The sequence below is a fragment of the Geotrypetes seraphini genome, chromosome 6, assembly GCF_902459505.1.
Source record: "Geotrypetes seraphini chromosome 6, aGeoSer1.1, whole genome shotgun sequence".
Taxonomy (NCBI): Eukaryota; Metazoa; Chordata; class Amphibia; order Gymnophiona; family Dermophiidae; genus Geotrypetes; species Geotrypetes seraphini.
This window is the reverse complement of record NC_047089.1, coordinates 35,948,891-35,971,149: the sequence shown is the minus strand read 5'-3', so window position 1 is coordinate 35,971,149 and position 22,259 is coordinate 35,948,891. Positions and strand designations below refer to the sequence as shown.

The window sequence follows — 22,259 nt, the reverse complement described above, 5'->3', positions numbered from 1 at the left end:
TGAACTTTCTGAGCCCCAGCCCTGAACAGCCAGCTGTAGCCCCTCATTACACATGGAAGGCAGAGTCAGCTTGGTCTCAGAATCTCATTTGCAACCTCTTTGGAACTCCTGCATGACCGTGCTGAGCTGGAAGGAAGAGAAAGGGGCCACCAGCAACATGTCTTCACTGGCTCAGCCATTAACCTGCCCCTGTCAATGGCTCTTTTTGCTCAGTCTCCCTTCACGTTTCCAACAGCCCAGCTAAGTGCAGGTAAAAACCCACCAAGGTCGCTACTGCAGGCCAGGAAGGGAAGAGAAGGGGCCTCGGCCAATTTAAAAATATACCCAGAGGCCTGTTGCCATTTCTTGGCATCAAATCGGGCCACCAAATGGAGGTGCTGTACTGATGCGCTCTACTGCAGCTGAAGGGAGAGCGGTGTGGTCTCAGAAAATCTGTCCTGGGCAGTGTGGCCTCAGCTCATCTGATTTTCAGTAGGTACTTCTGGTCTGTGAGGAACTGGGAGCTTCTAGTTGTGAACAGTGCCTTTGCAGACCAGTGGATCTGTGAGTATTCAAATGAGATGTGGGTTGGTGCCTTTTGAACTCTCTTTCATGGGGTATAGTCTTGGCTCTGGTTTTTTGTTTTTTTTGTTTTTTTTGGGGGGGGGGGGTTAGGTCTCCTGTCCTCTATTCCCATGGGCCAGTCAAGAAGAATATAACATAAGACTAGTCATACTGGGTCAGACCAATGGTCCATCTAGCCCAGGGGTAGGCCGTTCCGGTCCTCGAGAGCCACAGGCGGGTCAGGTTTTCAGAATATCCACAAGAGCCACAGGCAGGTCAGGTTTTTAGGATATCCACAATGAATATGTATAAGAAGGATTTGCATGCACTGCCTCCTTGAGATGCAAATCTCTCTCATGCATAATTTATTGTGGATATCCTGAAAACCTGACCTGGCTCCGGCTCTCGAGGACCGGAATTGCCTACCCCTGAGGGGGTAAGTGGGGAATTCATCGAGAGGCGCTGATTTAGCATATGCTCTACAGTACACAGTAAGTTAGGTGGCAGTAAGGGCCCTGCCGTTGCCTAACTTGTGATAAACGCATGGATAAACTGCAATTGACCACGTCGATAAATGGTGCGGTAATTTACCGCATCGTTTAACACTAATGGAATTTTCCTCCAGGAACTTGTCCAAACCTTTTTTAAGCCCGTCTGTGTTAACCACTGTTACCACATCCTCTGCCAACGCCTTTTAGAGCTCAACTATTTTCTGAAGGAAAAATTATTTCCTTCTAATGGTTTTAAAAGCATTTCCCTGCAACTTCGAGTGTCCCCTTACCCCCCTCTTTTACAAAGGTGCGCTAAGCTTTTTAGTGTACGCTAAACGCTAATTCGTGCATGTTATCCTACGGACGTGTTAGCGGTTAGCGCACACGTTGATTTAGCGTGCGCTAAATCTGCTCTAAAATGCTTAGCGCGCCTTTGAAAAAGAGGGCCTCAGTCTTTGCCATTTTTGATGGAGTAAAAAATCAATTCACTTGAACCCGTTCTATACCACCCGGGATTTTGTAGACTTCAATCATATCTTCCCTCAGCTGTCTCTTTTCCAGACCTTTTTAGTCTTTCCTCATACAAGAGGAGTTCCATCCCCTTTATCATCTTGGTTGCCCTTCTTTGAACATAAGAACATAAGAAATGCCTTCTCCGGATCAGACCTAGGTCCATCTAGTCCGGCGATCCGCACACGCGGAGGCCCATTTAGGTACTCCTTTAGGGAGACCCGGATTTCCCGTATCCCTCAATATGATTAGCAAGAAGGTATGCATCCAACTTGCGTTTGAAACCCAGAACAGTAGTCCCCATCACAACCTTCTCCGGGAGAGCATTCCAAGTGCCCACCACTCGTTGTACGAAACAGAACTTTCCGACGTTAGTCTTGAACCTGCTGCCGCTCAGTTTCAGGCTATGACCTCTTGTCCGTGTCACATCTGAAAATGTTAGTAATGCTGATTCCTGGTCTATTTTGTCAAAACCTTTTAATGTTTTAAAAGTCTCTATCATATCCCCTCGCAGTCTTCTCTTCTCGAGGGTGAACAGTCCCAGTTTCTCGAGGCGTTCTCTGTAACTCAAATTCCCCAATCCTTTGACTAGTTTCGTGGCTCTCCTCTGCACCCTCTCCAACAGAGTTATGTCCTTCTTGAGGTAAGGAGACCAGTGTTGGACGCAGTATTCTAAGTGTGGTCTGACCATTGCTCTATAAAGTGGCATTATAACTTCTTCCGATCTACTCGTGATCCCCTTCTTAATCATGCCCAACATCCTGTTTGCTTTTTTCGCCGCTGACGGTTTTAGGGTTCTATTAATCACTACCCCCAGATCCTTTTCTTGTTCGCATTTGGTTAATGTCACCCCCATCATCCTATATCCATGTTCTTTGTTTTTCCTTCCCAGATGCATCACCTTGCATTTGTCTAAGTTAAAATTCATCTGCCACTTTTTCGCCCACGTTTCCAGCTGGTTGAGATCCTTCTGAAGATCTAATTCTGTTATATATTTTTTGAGATACTGCGACCAAAATTGAACACAATACTCAAGGTGAGGTCGCACCGTGGAGCGATACAAAGGCAGTATAATATTCTTAGACCCTCTTTTACTAAGGTGTGCTAAGCATTTTAGTGCGCATTTAGCGTGCGCTAAATCAACGCCTGCGCTAACTGCTAACGCCTCCATAGGATAACATTTCTGCATTAGCATTTAGTGCTTGTTTAGCGCGTGCTAATATTTACCATGCGCTAAAAAGCATAGCGCACCTTAATCTTATTTACCATCCCTTTTCTAGCAATTCTGAGCATTGGGCAGAAGGCTTCAGCATATTGTCTACAATGACACCTAGATCTTTTTCTTGGGCGCTGATCCCTAAGGTGAACCCTAGCATCTGGTAGCTATGATTTGGATTATTCTTCCTAATGTGCATCACTTTGCATTTGTCCACATTGAATTTCATCTGCCCAGTCTTCCAATTTCCTAAGGACTGCCTGCAATTTTTCACAGTCCGCATGCATTTTAACAACTTTGAACAGTTTAGTATCATCTGTAAATTTAATCACCCCACTCTTCATTCCAATTTCCAGATCATGTTAAATAGCATCAGTTCCAGTACGGATCCCTGTGGCACTCTACTATTTACTCTCCTCCATTGAGAAAAATGGCCATTTAACCTTACCCTCTATTTTCTGTCCAATAACCAATTCCTATTCCACAACTGACCATTGCCTCTTATCCCATGACTCTTTAATTTTCTCAGGAGCCTCTCATGAGGAACTTTGTCGAAAGCTTTCTTAAAATCTAGATACATTACATCAACCAGCTCTCATTGCTTTCCCAGCCATCATGGTGTAGAGATAGCATGCTGCAAAGACCTATCCCATTTACCAGGCTTCACAGGCGAATCTATTGAGTGCCTTGTGTGGATGTTGGGGCTTACATCTGCGAGTGTGAGGTCAAAACCTTCACTGATCCCATCTGGTGCAGGATAGAAGAACCATCAGGCCACCATGTTTAGAAAGCCTCACAGTTAGCTTCACCAAGTCCTGGGACCCCCCCCCCACCCCACCCCACATGGTCATTGCACAGTCCCTTGCCAAAAGACTTATGGCTTAGATGGCCCTTGCTGAGCCCAGGTGAAATACCACTGCACCTTGGGGACAATTCTGTGGTAAATTCTCCTGCACAAGCTCCGAGGCTCAACCAGAAATTGTAATGAATACCGCAATGGAGGTTCTGAACAAAGTCAGCATTTCTAGGTTCTGTGCTTCATCCGTGGACCACAATAGTAGAAACACAAGTCACTGATTGTTTAGACATCACTTCTCATATTGAGCATAAAGAAAAAAAGATATCCAAAATATATCTAAATTAAGGTGTTTACAAACACTTGACTTTCATAGTGAAATTCGTATACGCTCAGAAATGTGTAATTCAGCCAAGAGCCTAAGGGGTTCATAATCGAAAGAGAAAAACGTCCAAAAACCGGCCTAAGTCGGCACTTGGACGAACATTTCTCAAAAATGTCCAAGTGCCGATAATAAAAACGGGTTTTGAACGTATTTCTAAATGACCTAGGCCTTCATAGTGCCGCTAAACGATCAATGCTAAACGGGACATTTTGGGAGGCGTGTCGAGGGCGGGAGTTGGGTGGGACGTGGGCCAGCTTAGACTTAGTCGTACAGCATTTATAACCAAAAGTTTTACAACAGAGTCTAGACGGAACTTGGACGTTGTGACTTAGACCATATAAAGCATGGTCTAAGTCACAAAAACCCACCTAAAGTCACCAGATAAGCACTGCAAACACATAAAACAGACCCCCACACACTATCCCAGTGATCACCAACCCCCCCACCCTCATAAAAATTTTAATCATAACTTTAAAATTCAGCCTCCAGACCATCATCACCTGGCTGCCTGGCATAGGAAAGCTTACTCATCCAGCCCAGAGGCAGCTTAAGTCGTCTTGGGGGTGGGTTAGTGACTCATGGAGAGGAGGACCCATGCCCATAAGCCCCTGTAATCACTGCATTGATCCTTAAACATTTGCACTCCCCTATACACCCCCAAAACCTTTTTGTACTGGCATATAAGTGCCTCCTGCAGCCATAAGGGCTATTGGGGTGGTAGATAAGTGGGTCTAGGGGATGTTGGAGGTGGTTTGGGGGGCTCATCATGACCTATAAGGGAGCTGTAGTGAGGAGAAGACATGGCACCCTTTTTGTGAAGTTCACAGCAGTGCCCTGTAAGGTACCCCACTATTTAGGTGGCATGTCTGGGTGTGCAGTTCATCACTTTCCAGACCCCTCCCACGTCCAACAGGGCTTGTTCAAGGCATTTTGGACTTGGACGGAAAGTTAGACGGAAATGTGGTATAAAGATAGACGATTTAGTGTCTTGGACGATCAGATCGGCAGGACGTATAATTAGATGATTTTCGAAACGAAAAAAAAGTTGGACGTATCTTTCGAAAATGTGTCTTAAGCTGTTTTTTTACTTTGGACGACTTGCGAGATGGACGAAAATAGACTTAGATGTCCCTTTCGATTATGCCCCTCCACGCTCCTATAACCAAACCCACCACCCAATCACTGTGTATGGAAAAACAATTATTTAGTAGAAAGTGCGGCTTGCTTATTCACATAAATTATTTAGAAATATATTTTTAAAATGGCAAAAAAAAGGAAAGAAGACTTTTACTTAACTTTTGGGAGCTGTGTCACTTAGGGCTCCTTTTACTAAGGTGCGCTAGCGTGTTTCGCGCACGCTGCTGATTAGCGCACGCTAACCCCGTACTACGCGACTAGAACTAATGCCAGCTTAATGCTGGCGTTAGTGTCTAGCGCGCGTGGCATTGTAGCGTGCGCTATTCTGCGCATTAATGCCCTAACACAGCTTAGTCAAAGGAGCCCTAAGACTTTCTCCCATGTATTCAGGATGGTTTATGGTTTGTTTATTTATAATCCGCCTTTTACAAGGCAAAGTACAACAGCACACACATTACAGAACTTCACAAACATTTCAATCATCTTACAAAAGTAAAAAAAAAAAAAAAATCTACATGGCATTCTGCATAAAATTCTATATAAAAGACAAGCCTAGCAATAATAACAGCACCAATCACTTCTATGCCAAAAATCAATCTCAAGCAACCTAATGCAACTCAGGTTTTCAACGCCCATCATCTCATACGGTGTATTTCATACAATAAAATAGGTGTCGTTTTAACAATTTCTTAAAGACAAACAAATTTTGGGGGAGGTTTAATGGGAGCTTATTCCACTCTTCTGGCGATAAAAACAACCTGTTGGACTGGCTTTGGGACGGAGCAAAGAACAGTAATGGAATATCTAGAGTGGTTCCAGCTCATGTTCACATATGTTTTATTTAAGTTTAAGCCACGGGAAATATGTTTGTCAGTGGAGCATCCCTCAAATAGCTCTTTTCCAACAGTTGCCATTTGGGAAAGCGCATCACTGTGTTACTGTTTGCCTAAGGGATGAATCATTTTATTACACCCAACATTGTATATCTATATCGATGCAAGGTCAACGAGTACTTCCCACCCATGTGCTTTGCACCAGTAATCAAAGTAAAGTTATGTGCAAGGTTTGCTTTGATGACTGCCCTGGGAAAAAGAACCTGCAGAGATCGGCACCTGCTTTTCGTGCAGCTTCGTTGTCCTTTGTGGAAATAATGCATGCAGATTTGAAAACATGTGTGCTTTCTTTCCCTCCCTTGAGCTAGTATGCTCTTAGAAATGCCAGTAGATCTTGGGGGTATAATCACGCAGGCTGTTGAAAGAAGCACATAGTTCTATACACATCGATGGTGAGCAATTTTCAGTCAACAGCAAAAGAATTGGTTTTCTAATGGTAATATATGAATATCAAAAAGCAATATTTGTATCACAGCATAATTAATTTGCATGGTAAAAAAACATTAAAAATTATAAACGCAAAATGAAGGTTAGGATACTCTGAAATGGACAAATACCCCCAACCAATCCAAACCTAACATAATTTCAGTCATATGTCCCACTGCATTCTGTACACTTCATACAACAGCATAATTCAGAGTAACCAAATTCAAAGAAACTCTATACCTGGTATAAGCAACTTTTCATGAAAAGCAATATTCAAGCAGTCTATTTCTATAGGCTGTTGTTGTTGTTAGATGCCATCGACTCGTGTTTGAGTCCTAGTGACGTGATGACTTGCGGATCTAAAAAGGAATCGGTTTTGTGCTAGTCCGGAAAGGTCCTCCAGCGTCATCCCCACGGTTGTCTTCAAAATGTCCAGCCATCTGATTTTAGGTTACTCTCAACGCCTGGTTCCTTCGATCTTCCCAAACATTGTGTTCTTCTCCAATGATCTTTCTCTTCTGATGGTGTAACTAAAATAAGACAGTCCTAACTTCATCATTTAGGCTTCGAGTAACGTAGCTGGTTTGATCTCTTCCAGAATCAATTTGTCAGTTCTTCTGGCAGTACACGCACACCTAAAATTCTTCTCCAACACCAAAGCTCTAATGAGTCAATCTTCTTTCTGTCTTGTTTCCATAGTGTCTAGCTTTTGCATCTGTAACTGACCACTGAGAAAATGAGTACGTGGACAAGTCTGATCTTTGTTTGGAGTATTTGAATACCTTGTTGAAAGACTTCATTGAAGAGCGACCAAGTGCTATTCTGAGGAGTATTTCTTCCCTACTAGTTGCTTCTTTGTGAAAGAGTCCAGGAGATTGAAATCCTTTACAACTTCTATTCTAGCACTTTCAAGCTCAAAGTCTTCATTTTCCATGTTCATGATCTTCTTTTTGTTTATGTTCAGTTCTAATCCCAAGTTATGTTATGTTATAGGCTAAATGGCATTACATAACTGTACTTCCCATATTATAGATTATTGATTTTCAAAAGGATTTAAGTCCCAATGCATGCTTAGCACAAGAAAAAACAGTCTACAGCAAAAGATGTTAAGGCAATTGTCCACTAGCTATTAAAAAAAATATTTTTGTAGAGGGGGCATGCTACAAGTAGGGAATTGGCTTGGAAGCAACAAACCCAGATTCTATAAATGGCACCTGAATTTAGGTGCCTAGATTGGCATGCATAGCCAATCTAGGCAACTAACTTAATTTTTCTATTAGATTTAGGGAAAGGGGCCTAAGGCTCTGATTGGCCCAGACACCTAAGGTCCCTCCTTTGGGGCGTCTGGGCCAATCAGAGCCTTAGGCCCTTTCCCGGTGGAAGGCCCATTTTGAAGAGGCAGGCCAGCTGGCTGGAGGGAGTAAGCATCCGTCCAGTCAGCCATCTAATTCAAGGTACGGGGGAGAAGGGTTGGAGGTGGCGGGGGGGGGGGGGTATTGTGTGGCAGCGGGAGAGAATGGGAATCTCTCCCGCTGGGAGGGGGGGGTTTCTTGCCAGCGGGAGAGATTGAACATCTCTCCCGCTGTTGTTTTTGGGTTTTATTTCTTTTAGCATTTTTTTCTGTGCATCATCAGCGATAGGCACATGCAAATTTAGCGAGTTTTTGCTACTCTCCACCAACCTCATTTACATGAGTGTTTTTGGGAGAATGAGTCGCTTTTTTAAATTCGCTACCAGAATGGCTGCGATAGCAGCCCATCGTTTTTTTAACACGTTTTTTTGAGAATCCATGGAAAAAGGAAATAAGCTTGAGTGCCCCTTTTACCCTGGATAATATCCACTTGGATTTGGTAACTTCATTAAAAATACTGGGAGTCAACATTGATGATAAATTTTCCTATCATGAACACGTAAGTAATACCGTCAAATCTTGCTTTTATAGACTGCGAATGATTCGCTCGATTTCTACATTTTTAGATCCAAAATCGCTAAATATATTAATTCACTCTTTAATTATTGCTAAACTCAATTACTGTAATTCTTTATTTTTAAATAAATATCATTGAAAAAGAAAAGAAGTGCTTTCAGATAATCCAGAACACTGCCGTTAAACTCATTCATAACGGCAAAAAATATGACCATGTCACTCCTTTTCTGATTAAATCTCACTGACTCCCAATTAACCATCGTATTACTTTTAAAATTTTACTCTTAGCATTTAAAACCCTTCCCACTAATGATCCTCAATTCATTAATAAATTACTTATTCCTTATAGCATGTCAAGTTCTCTCCGGTCCATCAAAAGCTCATAGTAGTCCCTTCTCTGAAAGTTATTGGAACTCGACGACATGATATGTTTTCAGTGATGGCTCCGCAACTTTGGAACACTTTGCCTCAGCATGTAAGAGAGGAAAATGATTTGAATCGTTTTAAAAGTAACTTAAAGAGTTTCCTTTTTTAACCCTTTCAGGACCATAAGGATCATAGGCCAATTTTTGTGGTTTTGACGACATTTTTATGGTAAAAAGGGCTTGCAGATGCCAAAAAATTGATTTTTTTTGTGAAATATCATTATTTTTATTTAAAAAAATCACACTTCTGGCTTATGGACAGTGTGGCAAGTGAATCTTCTCGTCAATCTGGCAACGACGCTAATGAATGAATGTCGGAACCAGTTTGTTTACATAAAGGCAGTATCATATGGATTCCGTACATATCAAATTTAGAACTGTAGACTATCCCAATCAAAATTTATAGGATTTTAAAGTTATGGGACAAATGTGTCCCTTGGTCCTGAAAGGGTTAAAGATGCTTTTAATCTTTAAATTATGCTCAAATTTTATATTAGTTTTCTTCCAGGTTTCCACTTTTCCCTTTCTAATGTACTTTCCATTTATGGTTCTCCTCTATACTTTAAAGCATTGAATTGTAGTTCTGTCCCTTTTTACCTTGTGTATTGATTGGTCTGTAAGTCTATTTGTCTAACCCATTATTTAAAATTTTAAAGGGTATGTCTAAATATATATTTATATTTGTATTAATGTTGTATCTCACTTAGTAAAACTAAATAAGCGATTCATCAAACTTAAATAAAACTTGAAACTTGAACTTGAATCCAGGCCTCAGTGTCAAAATTTTTTTCATGGGATCAGGACTGTGAGAAAAAAAGTTTTCAACCAGGATTTCAAAAGCTGAAACTTCCAACTTGCTTGCAAGATAATTTTTTGTCCATAAGATTTTTGCTGTGCAATTTGAAGAAGATATTTTCTACACTGAGTACTATGAAGATATATGCATTGCTTGGGTGGTGAGGTCATATCCGCAGACTTGTCTCCTTGGACCTCCAGGTCTCTGAGCATATATACTTTTTCTACCTTACATTTTAAAAACATTTGGCATAGTGAGAAGCATTGTGAATATGTAAGTTTTTGTATTAGGGAGCATTCTTTAGTTTTTCTTGCCATTTTGAATTTTTCACCCTTTTTCAAGATATATTTTCCCCTATTTTTGTGTGACTGAGGTGCCTAATATAAGGTAACTTGTTTGTGAATATGGGCCTTTATCTCAAGTGGGTTTATAGTTCAAGATCTTATTGCTGACCTACAAGTGTGTTCATTCTGCTGCCCCTCAATATCTCTCCTTGTTTCTCTCTCCTTATACACCTCCCAGAGAACTCCGTTCCTCTGTTAAGTCACCCTTAACGTTACCCTTCTCCTCCACTGCCAATTCCAGACTTCATTCCTTTCATCTAGCTGCCCCTATGCCTGGAATAATTTGCCCGAGTTTGTCTGTCAAACCTCTTCCCTTGTTTAAAAGCAGACTGAAAACCCACCTTTTTGATATAGCTTTCAATCCTTAACCCTACTCATCTGTTCTCCAACCCAGCCAGCTGATTAACCGTGCCCCTTAATTGTATCCATGACATCCTGTTTGTCTTTGGGAAGCAGAGCTGAGATTGTGATGTCATAATGTCTCCTTCCACCAATAAGAGACAACCTCATCAGTGATGTCACAATGGCTTGATTGTCCTGTACTCCCCTCTGTCCTCCAACCCAGCCAGCAGATTAACCGTTCCCCTTACCTGTATCCATGACATCCTGTTTGTTTGTCTTGCCTGTTTAGATTGTAAGCTCTTTCGAGCAGGGTCTGTTTTCTTCTTCTTTGTGACTCTGTACAGCACTGCGTGCATCTGGTAGCGTTATAGAAATAATTAATAGCAGTAGTAGAGTCTTAATTTTCTTTAATTGTATCTGGGATAATGGAGGACAGTATGACTTGCCCAAGGTCACAAGAAGCTGCAGTGGGAATCAAACCCAATTCCCCAGGATCTCAGGTCACTATACTAACCATTAGGCTACTCCTCTAACCTGCTTTTAAAGCACTCCTGCTGTTTCCTAGCCCAAAAAGCAGGCATTATGTCCGTGACTCAATTTTGGGTGTCTTGTATGACAGCACTGAAAATTGGGCCATTCAGTCAATAAATAGGATTTGTGATTTTAGGTGTTAATCAGTTAGCACCATTAAAAACACTGCTGACACAAAAAGTAGGATATGTGCTTAATGGATAAACAAAAATCCATGAAACATATCTGTTGGTAGCACTCTTTCACCTCTCCCTTGTTGCCCTAGATTCTCCACTCAGTGTCTTCTCTGTACCACTGACTCCTGAGCCAATAAATGCTTTTATTTAATTCAGCTGAAAAAGGTACCCAGCAAACACTAGCTCCACAAAAACACTGATTAACACCATAGAACATCTAATACTGTAGCTGGAAAATAAATACCTGAGTAAAGGAACCCCCAACCTTAAGTATAAATCCAGTGTACAAATTATAACTTTAAAATATCTGTGCTTTTTAATTTTTTTCTAAGTGTCTGTTGACGCCCACTGTGGATATGCTTGAAATATTGCACAGCGATTAATGGGGCTTGTTTCCTAATCCGTGGTAAGGTTAAAGAAAGTACGGCTGTTATGTGGAGCAGTGACGGATCTAAGATATGTGACACCCGGGGACCATCATTTTTTTGACACCCCCTCATCTATATGAAAAACATGATTTTTAGTTAACAATCCACACATCGTACAACATGAGTGTACCTAGGAAAAGGCAACATCTTACATACTGCAGTGAGCAGTAGAACATCAATACATCCATTGTAAAACTAAACAAGTCAGATTAGTACAGATTTAGCCTGCTCAGTCAATGCCAACGGAGAACCATGCATTTCATATACACAGAACACACCTTTTTATATAAACCGCCTAGGTTTTAAGCAGTATAAACATTTTTTTAATAAACAAATAAAATCATTTTCCTACCTTTGTTGTCTGGTGATTTTAGTTTTCTACACATGTTTTCCCAGTCTCTGGTTACACTTCCTTCTGTCTGTGCCCTTAACTCTATTTCCAGGGCCACCTTATCGATTTTCTGTTTCTCGCTCCTTCCACTTTCTGCCCCTACATCTACCTTTGGCATTAATTTTCAATATTCAACTTTCCTTAATTTTTCTTCTTCCTTCTCAATTCTATGAGTATCTACTATTCCATATCTTCCCTTCCCATCTATCCATGTGCACCATCTCCTCCCTCTCTCTGCCTTTCCCCTCCCCTCCATCCATGTGCACCATATTCTCTCTTTTCCCCTATTTCCCATCTTTTCTTAAGCAACATTTTTCCCATCTCTCTTCCCTTCCCCACCTCTCCCATTCCGGTGCACTATTTCCTCCTCCTCTCTCTCCTTTCTCTCCATTCGTATGCAGTATCTCCTCCCTCTCTTTCCCCCTCTAGTGGTCTGACATTTTTCTTCTCTCCTTCCCCCAATCTGGCATCAATCCCTCCGTCCTCCCTTCCCTCCTCCCCATTTGTGGTCTGGCATCTCTTTGTCCTTCTCTTATCCCTCTCCCCTACCTCTCTTGCCTCCTTCCCTGGTCTGGCATATCTCTCTCTCTCTCCTTCCTTCCCCCTCCAGTAGTCCATCTCTCTTCTTCCCTTTCCCCCTTTTTGTGATCTGGTATTTCTCTCCTTCCCTTCCTTCTTCCTCCCTTCCCTAGTATGGAATCTCTCTCTCTCCTCCTTCCCTTTCCTGGTCTGGCAACTCTCTCTCTCCTTCCCTGTCCCTCCAGTAGTCCATCTCTCTCCTTTCTTTTCTCCCTTCTTGTGATCTGGTATCTCATCTCCTTCTCTTCCCTCCTCCTATTCCCTACCATGGTCTGGCATTTCTGTCCTCCCATTCCCTTCCCTGCCCTGGAGGTCTGGCATCTTTCTTTTTCTCTCTCCATCTCCTCGGTCCAGCATTTCTCTAATGCCCCCCCCCACCCCCCCCACGATCCCCCAGTGACCCGAACCCCCTGTGTTCCTCCCCTCAACGGGATCTGACAAAGCAGCCACCCTTTCATCCTTTGGGCAGCTGGTAGTGTGAGTGAACATGCTGCCTTTGGCAGCCCGTAAGCTTTCCCTCTGCTACTGCTTCCCGCCTATGAGGGAACGGGTGACAGGAAGCAGTAGTAGAGAGAAAGCTTCCAGGCCGCCAAAGGCAGCATGTGATCACTCATGCTGTGTCTGAAGGTTGAAAGAGCTGCAGAGATGGATCCCACGGAGGGGGGTGGATGGAACCCCGGACTGCAGGGAGCAGCCGCATGGCCTGCTCCAAGATACATCCTGGTGGCGGGAAGTGCTGCTCCTGGTTCAAGGCAATCAAGAGCTGCTGTGCTAGGCTCTGAAGAGAAGTGCTTATCGCATGGTGCCTAGTGGCACTAAACTCCAAAGTTGGCAAGTTTAGGGGTGGAGAAGGACTTTGGTATCGCTAAGCGCAATTCTTTAAAGGACTTAAGCACCAGTAATGTAGACCTTTAGAACCCTGGCCTGCATTAGAGGCGCCTAAGTTTTTTAAGTTAGGTGTGATTATGTAATAGGTGCCTAAGTGTGATTGACAAGAGATAGACATTTAGACCTATTTAGACATCATTTACAGAATTTCATCCTTAATATTCTATTTGAGTGTGAAAGATTGAACTTAATGAATTTGCAGGACTTGAGGAACATTTCAACCAACTGTTTGAGGGCCACAACAGAGGACTTTGGAGACATTGCAAGGGAGACCACTGGGTTAGACTGTTTCTTTCGCAAGGGCAATTTCAATGCTGCAGGATGACTCAAGCAGGTTGAGTTCCTTCCTTTTCTCCTGGTTCACCAGAACTAGCTCAGAAGGCTTCTCACTTCTAATTGGTATACAGGGCTAAACTATAGTTCTCAGGAGACCTAGCAACTCCTTTCTGGGATTGTAGCCTGCAGTATGATCCCCAACTGGTCACCAACACTGGTCTCTCTCCCTGTCACATTCCTTTGCTGCTGATCCAAGTAGGGATCCTTGTACGTAAACATAAGGTGTTTTTCTTTTTCTGGGTCTGATAGGTATTTTTCTAAGGAGGTTTCTAACAAAGCCTGTCTTCTAACTAACCTTCTTTTTAGGAGCTTCCCTCAAGTTCTGTCTTTATTACAGACTTTTATTTTTACTCCCCAATTAAGGCCTATTTCGCTAAGGTACTTTAGAAAGCTTCTTCCCAGAGGTATCCTTTCCTTGTGCAGAAATTTCCTGGAATGCCCTAATAATCCTTGACGCTTAGCTACATGCTTCTCCCTCAGGCTTCTAAATCTAAACTCTTATGGTTGGTTCCCTTTTGCAACTCCTGCCTTAATCCATGGGAAATACAACCAATTCTGATGCTCCTAGGGTCCTTACATTCTTTCCTACTTCCATTGGCGACTCCTGTGATGCCATTAGGTGTCACAATACCCAGCATCCATGTATGGAATTTCTGTTCTATAAATGGTATACAGGCTAACCTCCTATACCCAATTATATACCTGCTATTTATAGCAGCTACTTGGCAAGACACTTGTCAAGTTTATGACCTGGAGCATTAGCTGGCATGTTATACTAGTGGTTGGCATTTTGGTGTCTTCTATTTGAAGACCCTTCAGCCCTCACCTTACCCTGTAGAGCCCCACTTTTCCCTACCAACCTTCTTATAGTCCCCATCTATCCTAATTCCCTCTATTCCCCCCTCAATGCTGAATTCTTTTCTGCCACCCCTCAGTGCCCTCTCTGTCCCTTCATTTCATTCCTCTGTGCAGCCATGTGTGTGTCCACCTACTGTTACTTGTTTGTGTGAATTTACCTGTCTTTGTAACCATGTGTGTCTGTTTTTCTGTCATTGTGCATATAGTGTATGTGTGTGTTTGTTTTCTTGTGTTGTTGCTGTAGCTAGGTTTTGATGGCAAAGGGACTAGACCTTTTGTAAAATTGGTGCCAGTGCAAGGCTGAAGGGATAATCCCATAGGTGCCATGTCATTCAAATCTATTTGTGGGAGTGCCTGCCCTCTTTGCACTCTCCCCCCAGGTACACCTCTGGTGCTTCTAATGGTTAGTATTGGGTTCAGTAGTGTAGACACTGAAATATGAGTAGATGTGAGATGTTGCTGCTGTGGGTATTGGCCCGTAAGAGACAATTTTTTATTTTTTTATTCAGCTCAGAATGGTTTACATTAATTTATTCAGGTACCGCTGGGCAGGATGGACCTCTGATCTGCCCCAGCGGAGGCAACTTCTTATTTTCTTATGTTCTTACTTAAGCTTTTTTCCCTGTCTGTTCCAGCGGGCTCACAATCTATCTAATGTACCTGGGGCAATGGGGGGATTAAGTAACTTGCCCAGGGTCACAAAGAGCATCATGGGCTTGAACCCACAACTTCAGAGTGATGAGGCTGTAGTTTTAACCACTGTGCCAATTTACAAATCAAAAGGTAGCAATAGTAAGCCAATTATAGTACAATGAAGCCATTGTGGCATCACTGATGATGTTGGCTCTTAGGCACTGGTGGAATGAGGCATTATGATATCACAATACCAGCTCTGAGATTGAAATTTTTCACACTACTGTATTCATTTACACTTCCCCTTCCCCATTCACAGTTTCAGTAATCGCGTTTTCACATATTCGCAATTTTTTGGGGAGGGAGAAAAAAGGAAAAAAAAAACATCCTTAAATCTTCCCCCCCCCCGGCATCCCAGCCTTACCTGGTGGTCTAGCGGGCTTTCGGGGCAGGAGCGATCTTCCTACGCTCCTGCCCCGTGCAGATCGCCATTAGGAAATAGCTGTAGGGAGTTCCCGTCGTAGTCTCGAGAGGCTACGGGAACTCACAGCAGCCATTTCCTAATGGCAATCTGCACGGGGCAGGAGCATAGGAAGATCGCTCCTGCCCCGAAAGCCTGCTAGACCACCAGGTAAGGCCAGGAAGGCGGGGGTGGGTCAGATCCGGATATTCGTGGTTTTTCGCCATTCGCAGTCCGGCTCTGCCCCTATCCCCCGCGAATCCGGAGGGAGAAGTGTATTCAGTTTTCTATACTGTTCTCCCAGGAACTCAGAACAGTTTACATGAATTTATTCAGGTACTCAAGCATTTTCCCCTGTCTGTCCTGGTAGCCTTATAATCCATCTAATGTATCTGGAGCAATAAGGGGGGGGGGGGAGGAAGGCATTATGTGACTTGCTCAGGGTCACAAAGAGCAACTTTGGTTTGAACCCACAACCTCAAGAAAGCCATGGGCAGAGGTAGACCTAGAGCACTGTTTATGAATCTGACTGAGGAACTTTGTGTGTGCAGGTTCAGATTTAATAAGGAGAAGACAGTGCTAATCCACCTGAAGATAACTGCTGCCCTTGCAGTTCTGGCCAGGCAATGCTTCCAGGCACCACTCAGAGCCACAGCAAGGGTTAGCCAGATGGTTGCATCACACTGCAGTGCTCAGTTCTCACAGAGGTTTCTGCAAAGAGACAACCGGTAGATCAAATTCTCAGTGCATAAGGCAAAACTCCAAATGATGACAGGGTTCTATGAGCTGGCAGATTTTCATGTCATTGCTGGATGTTATAACAGCGATGAGGAGGGTGAAACTGTACAATTTCAAGATCTGACACCTCCACAAGCATGCCAATGAGCACTAGCTGCAAGAAATGAACTAATCCAGTCACGTTTCCTTTCCATACAGTGACAGTGGTAAAAGATGATGTAAAAACCAAACAGCAACCAAAAAACCCAGTAAATAATCCCTGATAACTTAAATGTGAGTATAATATGCTGGTTTGAGGCTTCCAGGACATGAATCAGATCCAACCTCAAAACAATATGATGTGGCATCCGCTAATGCTTTAAAAGGAAACCCCCCCCAAAAAAAGATATGGCAGGATATACTGCAAAAAGCTCGCAAAAATGGGCCACTTGACATTGTGAGGTTTCAGGCAGCGCAATAACCTTGACCACCCTTGAGAAAGATGTACTGGCTGCCTGTGACCTTCTTATTTCCCACTTCTTGTGTCCACGCAGCAGTGGTGGAGCCTGCAGACAGGAACTGTGGTGCACCGGCAATGGTAGAGGTGGGGGCACAACTGCAGAGGGATGTCCGCCTTTACTCACCCCTGACAGAGCCCTGGCCTTCCCATAAACAGTGGAGACGATTAGGCATTGGAGAACTGCTCCACGAGGCTGTTGCTGTGGGGATGGGTTGAGGTGTGGTCAAGATTGTGGGGAATGTGGCGGAAATGGCCCAATGAGGAGCTGGGGAATGAGCTGCTAGCTGGCAATCTGCTTGGGGAGAGTGGTTGCCAGAGTACGATTAGGGCCTAGAGTTCAGTGGCGATGATATCGAGAGTGGTTACACCTTCATCCAGAGTAGCTCTCAGACCCCTAATCTCTTGCTGAGCTCAACCCCAAGCTGGGCCTATTGGTTTTCAATGTTGCAACCTATTATTCAGATAATCTCCTCCTCCTGCCCCTCCAACTCAGGCCTGAATGATATTCCCTCCTGCATCATCCTCAGCATTCTTATTCATTATTTAAGAACATAAGAAGTTGCCTCCACTGGGTCAGACCAGAGGTCCATCGCGCCCAGCGGTCCGCTCCCGTGGCGGCCCATCAGGTCTATGACCTGTGAAGTAGTTCCTGACCATTTTTATAACCTACCTCTACTTCTATCTGTACCCCTCAATCCCCGTAACCTTTAGGAACCTATCTAAACCTTCCTTGAACCCCTATACTGTGTTCTGGCCTATCACAACCTCCGGAAGCGCGTTCCATGTGTCTACCACCCTCTAGGTAAAAAAGAACTTCCTAGCATTTGTTTTAAACTTGTCCCCTTTTAGTTTCTCTGAGTGACCCCTAGTACCTGTGGTTCCCCACAGTCTGAAGAATCTGTCCCTGTCTACCTTCTCTATGCCCTTCAGGATCTTGAAGGTTTCTATCATGTCTCCTCTAAGTCTCCGCTTTTCTAAGGCTCCTGATGTTCATAGAGTTCCTATAAACGTCGGGAGCAGCGCAGAGCATTCAGTGCGCCAGCCTGCGCTAAAAAAACGCTTTTGCGGTTTTGTAAAAGGGGTGGGGTGGTTTAGACGCCTGTTTATTTAAGTGCCTTTTTGGCATCTATCTTTAGGCACCTTTTATAGAATTTCCCTCTCAGAGCTCAGCAGCAGAAACTGGCCAAATTTCTTTTTTTTTGTGAATGTCGGTACAGATTAGTGCATCAGCCTTCAAAAGTTAAGTTGCTGTCATGAATGCTAATGCAACCATTCTGCTAACAGCAAGCAGTGTGGCTCGCTGATGAAGGGAACGCAGTGGAGATGACACTATAGGACAGTAGTTCTCAGCCCACTTCTGGAGACACACCTAATCAGCCTGGCTTTAGAATATCTGTGTTAAATATGCATGAGAAATATTTGCATGCTCTGGAGACCCGGTGTATGCAGATCTATCTCATGCATATTCATTGCGGCTACCAGACAACCTGTCTGGTGAGATGTGTTCCGGGACTGGTCTCAGAAGCACTGCTGTAACATCTTTCCCATAGGCCCCGAGGCTGAATATAGCTTACCAAACAGTTCTTTGGACATTTTAGCCTGATCAGTTTAAGTCTGAGATGAATAATACAACATTTTACTGTATTCTTATGTATAGCCTGATTTGCACATTAAAGCATTTTGGGGGGTACATTTATATTCTAGTCATGGTAGATAAATGTTTTCTATTGTACTTTTTCTTGTATTGCATTGTTCTATGCCTAACCGAGAGCTGCTGATTAAAACAGGTAAAGTTTATTCCAAACCTGGTAATAGAATGCCATCAGAGATTTGGGGTCTTTATACTGAGAGCAGGAAAGTGTCATAATTCACCATCAAACAAATTTTAATATGCTAGGTAAAATCTGAGCCCTTGTCTGTATCTTCTACAAGGGACCAAAATGTACATATTTAATTCAATATATGCAAACAAAACCTGCATTATAGATGCAGATCATATTAAATTGCAAGGGGTTTAGAAACCCGGCATTTACTTTTCAGTTGCATTTTTTTAAAGCCTAGAACAGCAATGATATAAATGGACCAAAATACACATTCTGACAAATGACTCATTGAATCCTGTTTACATTTCATTATACTCTAATGTAAGATTATAAATTAAAATAATTTCCATAATAAAAGTTCTGAATTTGCCTGATCTTAGGATTTGATGAGACTTTAATACATGCTTTATATTCAATGAAAGCAGAAAAAATAATGCATGGTACATGTCAACGTGAACTTTCTTTTATTTTCCTACCATAGACAAAAACATGGTTATTTTACAACTCAATGGAAATTCTTTTATTCAATCCATCCAATATTTCAAATTGTAGAATGTGCATTCTAATCTAATCTTTGGTTTATATACCGGGTCATCTTCCAGCGGAGGTCGACTCACTTCACATATAATTAAGACTAGAGTACCTAAAAAAGGAACATGAGAGAAGTAAGAGCTATAGTATTATCATTTTGTTGATACTGAAGTTGAACCATTTAAATATTGCGAGAACAACAGAGTTTTCAGGGCTTTATAAAATAGTTTTAGCTGGCCTATCAGTCTAGTTTCAAGTTTTATTAATTTTTAATATACCGACCATCAACGGGTATCTAGTTGGTTTACAATAAAATGTTAAAATAGGGATAAAAGGTTATGCTTATAAAAGTAAAGTTTTGTTAGGGAGAAGGGAACTGTACATTAAGGACATGGACGGGAAAAACTTGAGAGTGATGATTAAGAGGAAGGAGAGGGGTAAAGTTACATTATTAGAAAGGAAAAGGAGAGAGAGAAAAAAAGAGGGGGTTGAAAGGAAATGGAGGGAAAGGAATAAAACATTAGGGATGGGATCGCTTCTTAAAAGCGGTTAGTTGAGTGAGAAAGAGGTAATTCAAAAGCGGTTGAAAGCATCTTGAAATAGGAAAGTTTTTAAGTTAATGTTAAATTTATCGATTAGTTTTTCATGGCAGAGATGAGATGGTAAAGCATTCCATAGAGTTGGGGCTACTACTGAAAAATTTGATTTCCTGATATAGAAAAAAATCCTTTATAGAAGGAATGGAGAGTAAGTTCTGGTCTGCTGATCTAAGCGTCCGTGTCGGGCGCAATGGAATGAGGAGCTTATCGAGGAAGGAAGTCCACTCTGATTTAAATGCATTATTCTATGTTATAACCATCAAAATATATTCTAGTTATATGTATTAAAACTGGATTACAAATTTATATTGCACAGAGAAGTACATTGTTCTAAGAATTTCCTTTCTTAATGGAAATAGTTTCTGAGAATTGGTGAGTCCTTTATTTCATACAGCATGTATGATAATGAAACATGCTGAGCTGACATATTGCTAAATGCCTAATGGACTCATAATCAGAGTAACGCTAGCATTAAGCGCTGGATTTTCCTCAGATAAATATTCCCTTATTCTTGACCCTTGAAAAAGCCTAAGACGGAGGCGAAACGGGTCCCGTCGGGGATGGGGAGTGATACAGCAGTTACCAAGCACTAGCAGACATAGACTAAGATAAGTCCCACTGTGCTTGTGAAGTAATTCTAAAGATTAACAGTTTTACATATTTAAATGATATATAAGTTATTAAGTTAATTAGAGTTAAATAAGAAGCTTGAACTAAAAAACAAAAAATCATAAGTGAAAAATAGTGAATTATCCGGAGGTTTTTTGGTTGATGTTAGACACTGGAACCCATGTGAACACGACCATAAATTATCCGTAGTGGAGAGTTCGTGGGGTTACTGAGACCTTTTTCTTCGTTTTAATTTTCTATCTTTGGCTTACACCAAGAGGTTTTTGTGTGTTTAGGGTTTTCAACTATTGATTACCTCTGGGTCCTCTACTCACGAGTCCTTTATCCCATTCAGCATGCATGATAATGAAACATGCTGAGCTGACATATTGCTAAAAAATATTGTCGTAGAAAACCATATTTAAGAATAGAATTAGGGGTCCTTTTACTAAGGCACGCTAACCGATTTAGCACGCGCTAATTGATTTAGCACACGCTAACAATTAGCGCATGTTAAATGCTAAGGCGCCCATAGAAAATGGGTGCCTTAGCATATAGCGTGCGCTAATCGTTAGCATGTGTTAAATTGATTAGTGCGCGCTAAGTCAATTAGCATGTGCTAAATCGGTTACTGTGCGCTAAATCGGTTAGCACGCCTTAGTAAAAGGACCCCCTAATTTTCCTTGTGAATGGAATTCTCAAATCATCTGTCAGTTCATAGATACCAGGGCCCATCTTTCACCTCATCTAACCCTATGCTAGGAATCCCTCTAGTTAATGCGGGTATAAGAACATAACAGTTGCCATACTGGGACAGGCCTAAGGTCCATGAAGCCTAATATCTGGTTTCCAACAGTGGCCAGTCTAGTGGTCACAAGTGCCTGTTAAGATCTCAAAAGAGTAAAATAGATTATATGCTGATTTTCCTAGAAATAAGCAGCTGATTTTTCCAAGTCCATCTTAACAATGGTTCATGGACTTTTCTAATTTACTGAGCATAGAAATTTGATCTTGTCACTCCCCCTTCTTTGTAAAGCACACTGGCTACCTATTACCCACCATCTATCCCAAGGGTGGGCAACTCCGGTCCTTGAGGGCCGGAATCCAGTCGGGTTTTCAGGATTTCCCCAATGAATAAGCAGTGTATGCAAATAGATCTCATGCATATTCATTGGGGAAATCCTGAAAACCCGACTGGATTGCAGCCCTCAAGGACCGTTGTTGCCCACCCTTGGTCTATCCTATAAAATACTTCTAATTACTTCTAATTCAAAACCAGCTTTTACAGGCAAACTTCTGATCCCTTATGCTCACCTCAGGTCACTCCGCTCTAACAGTCAAAATCTATTTACTATCCCTTCAATATGCAAACTATTCTATGATACAACCCGTAAATCCATTTTCTCAGTTACAGCCTCTTCATTATGGAATGCTCTCCCACTGGATCTCCATCTAGAAAACTCTAGAAAAAATCAAATCCAAACTTAAGACTTTTCTCTTTAAAGATGCTTACAACCTCTGATCCACTTCCTTTCCAACAGAATCCACACAGCTCCTAGATGAATTTTGCCAAAATGCTTCTGTTGAAGCGAACCCTTTCATTATGTATCATCCTCCCCTCCACTTCCCACTCCCTTTTTTTTCTTTCAAATTGATGTATTTATTAACTTACTATGTCCCTCCTCCCATCCTGTTTCCAATATGTCAGTCTGTCTCCTCCCTCCTTTTTATTATGCCATTACTTTATATTTTATATTACGCTTTATATAACTTTTATTTTTTTAACTTTTTACTTATTGAATCCAATGTAAACCATTTAGGTACCGGTTAGATAAACGTTATATCAAAGAATAAAGAAACTTGGAAACTTGTAGGATATTACCTTTTTTAAACCCTCCTAAGCTAACCACTTTCACCACATTCTCTGGCAATGAATTCCAGAGTTTAAT

At 42.1% G+C, this 22,259-nt stretch overlaps 1 long non-coding RNA gene across 1 annotated transcript in view; it reads right to left on the bottom strand.

Annotated features, from left to right (window-relative positions):
• Nucleotides 1-19,025: 19,025 nt before the first annotated feature.
• LOC117362402 overlaps nucleotides 19,026-22,259 on the bottom strand; it is a 46,224-nt gene continuing 42,990 nt past the window's right edge. The window contains exon 3 of the long non-coding RNA XR_004539879.1: nucleotides 19,026-19,214. This is a non-coding gene — a long non-coding RNA (uncharacterized LOC117362402). The remainder of the gene's footprint in view (nucleotides 19,215-22,259) is intronic.